The following is a 3613-nucleotide window of genomic DNA, read 5'->3' on the forward strand; positions in this document are numbered from 1 at the left end:
GTTGGATTAACTACTCAGGAAGTAACATATTACACAAATTACAGACTACTTTTCTTAAAAGTAATGCAGTATGTAACTTGAGTAATTAAGTAATGTACTTAACACCGTCTCACAATCACCATTCAAAAATATAAACCTGAGGCTCAATTCACCTTACAAATAAAGAGCAGCACTCAGCCGTGAGATAATTCACTCAAATTAAAATATTTACACCTCTCTGCACTAAATCAGCAGATTAACTATTTTCTCTAACGTTAATCTGGTCCCACAGTTCGATTTTTTTATGTTCTTCATAGATTGTTAATTGGCATCTTATCACCATCATCTGAAAATGTATTATTAATAAACTGTTTATTTATTTGCAGTTGGGTGTTTTCATCATGAGGCGATGTGCATTCAAAATGCACGTTTTGGTGAAAACCAATCACAGCATATCAGTGCAAACACCTCATACCAACTGTCTGCATAGCAACAAACCTACAAGAGAAAAAAAGAAAAGAATCAAGGTCAAAGAGTCGAAATTCCTCCACAGCGATGTGAGAGGCTGAAAATGTTACACAGAAAACAATGACTTCAACTTATGGCTGCTGAGGGTGGTTTTAGAAGCATGGCGTCTACTTAGTTTTTCACACAGTGCTTCTGCATTTTGGTTTAGTCTGTTAGATAAATAATGTCAGCGTGTAACACGTCATGTTTTGCTGTTCATCTGAGGTTGTATTTAATCAATCTTAACACCCGAGAAGGACCAGATGATTCTAAAACTTGCTGTTAAAACTTAAGAATTAAAAGAGGGCCACGTTTGGGCTTTGATATTTGACTTTGGGAACAGCTGATCTCTAATGGTGGTCAGTTTCAGCTAATAGCAAATGTTTTGTAAATCGCTACAGAAGTAATTTTTCTCATAAATCATATGTTTGTACTATACTAATAACCCTAAGACTTCAGAGTGCAGAAAGGTGATGCATCCATATGCTTAAATCTGGTCCTGTTTGTCTCATTGGTGTGTTTACACCTGCTTTAAAGTTTATGTAAATAGGCAGGCATGATGGGGGGTGGGGTATAGATCACAAGACTGTAAACATGCAGACTGCAGTTCCTATCCTGTTCGGTTTTGCTTTCACTTGTTTTTTTGGTTAGGTTTAGTAAAAGGTTGTGGTTTGGGTAGTATTCTGAGAGGCCCATCCTGCTGCAGTATTTGCATCATGGCAGACACTATGTATCTCTGAGACTGTAGCTGTTTGCAAATTATAAGAAGAATAAAATTCTGAATACAAAACTATGAGAATTCTGCAACAGAAGAATAGATTTCATAATAACTTAAACCTACTTATTTGGGGATAAACTTCAAAACGGAAGTGTTTTTTTAATCAAATTTGATTAGTGATTGTTTACATGTATTTATGTTATGGTATCGCATTTCATATGATATCAATCGCCGTGTATGGGCGTGTCCTGACAGCACTCCTGCTGTAGGTAACACAATTTTCACAGTGCTTAAGTACAGAGAAAGCAAAGCTCCAGTGCAGAGAGCTGTTTTTTCCACTCTGACATTTTTTTCCTGTTTTTACGGAAATGTAACTAGCAAATTTCATCATTATTAGTTAGAAAACATGTAATCACCATTTCATTGTTTAATGGTAAAGTTACTCTAAATTAATAGATAATTAAACTGTAATCTACAGTTCTTTAATGATAGTAGATACACATCATGACTTTCTTCCCACCCAGAAAACAAAACACCTGAATTCATCAAAACTAACAACAAAACACAAAGTCCAACATCTTAAAACCCGTTTATTTGCTCATTAGATGTTTTGTTGAAAAGTTTCCTCTTTGGAGTGTGGCACAAAAATTTACAGGATTTTTTTCTAAATATGCAGAAAAAAAATTCAATACAAATAAATTACTTTTACTAAAAAAAAAAATCATTCAGTGATGGAAAAAGAAATTTGGTTCTTTTCGGTTTCACACTATCATATTTTGAAGGAAGATTTAATATGGAGTCAAGGAATCCCTGAAAACGTAACTAAAATAACTTACGACAAGACTATTTTAAGTGTAACCTTCATAAGTAAGACTATTGATAAAGGAGTTTATAATCTAATAAAATGTTATTAGAGACACTGAAACTGCCTTAAAATCTTAAAAGCAAGCACAGAATTTTATTCTGCAAACCAGAAATCACTTGGATGCTGAGATGCCTCAGGTCAAGGTCAAAGTGTAAAGGATATGAACCCGTATATTGGATCTATAGTTACATTAGGATCGTTTCTTCCCCTTCCTATACAACTTGAAGTTGCCTCACCCGTTTCTTTATCATAGATATTCAGCCTATACCCACATCTGTCCAGTCATCTCACTGTTTGTCTGTGGTCATAAAGATTTGAACAAATTGGATGCGACAAAACTTTCATGAAAATTAAGAGAAACCTGAGCTCAGTGATCACCTACACCAAGAATCTTCCAAATCACTTTAAGCATATTTGCACTGCACAAGACATAATGTGGATTGCACAACACTGGTCACTATATTCTTCATTTCCAGTTAATACTTGTACAGCTGCTGTTATTGTGTATATATTTATTTATTTATTTATTTATATTTCTTCATACATTCTGATATAGTTCTATACTGTGTATTGTGTATTTTGTTGTACAGTTAATTTATTTTCAACTTTAATTTAATTTATATATTTTATATTATTTTTCCCAGTTAAATTTACCCTTCATTCTAATTTGTGTTGTACAGTTATTTCATTTTTAACCTTAATTTATATTTTATTCCTTCCTTATTTAAATTTACCCTTTTTAATTTTTCATATTTATTTCCTATCTTATTCATAGCCTTTTCCTTTTGTTTTCCTTTAGGTCACGAGCAGTTGTCTAAGCATTTCACTGCATATCGTACTGTGTATGACTGTGTACGTGACAAATAAAATTTGAATTTGATTTGAATCTCAGTGTAATAAGATCATGAAGGGGTAAATTTGTGTCCAAGAGGAGATTTAGAAAAACTCACCAGTTAATAATCTACTCTTCATGCAGGATAAATGCAGTTTCCAGTAATTCCCGTGAGCTCAGGCCTCAGACTTCTCTAAACAACGAGAGTGGGGAAAAACCTGCCTGCAGCTAAGTATGATGTCAGTGACAGAGGGATACTGATAATATGGTCACAGCAGCCCAGAAGCACCTCCTACCTGTTGATCAAAACCTCTATTTGTGAGAGACAGCCAATCAAAACAAATTTCTCTTATAGGGAGAGAAGCAAGCTATATTTTTTGAGTAGTGAATAGTGCAAAGCTACTTTAGTAGAGTTCAAAGTAGCAAAATGCAGAGATGGAAAGGAGCAGATTAGGTCCACTTCAGAATGGCTCATTCTCTTTTAGTCAGAGTCACTCAGAGCCCAAAATAGTTCCATGTTAGTTGATTTTTGTTAAAAACGAGCTTGTAGATGTCTCATATCTGCAACTGGATGTGAATTCAAACTACACAGTTTAAATTCACATTTCTGTTTGCACAGGTTTCAGAGACATGCATGTTAGGTTAATTTGTGTTTCTACAGTGGCTTGCAAAAGTATTCGGCCCCCTTGAACTTTCCCACATTTTGTCACAT

Source organism: Pundamilia nyererei, unplaced genomic scaffold, assembly GCF_000239375.1.
Source record: "Pundamilia nyererei isolate P.nyererei 1_Seehausen unplaced genomic scaffold, PunNye1.0 scaffold00046, whole genome shotgun sequence".
Taxonomy (NCBI): domain Eukaryota; kingdom Metazoa; phylum Chordata; class Actinopteri; order Cichliformes; family Cichlidae; genus Pundamilia; species Pundamilia nyererei.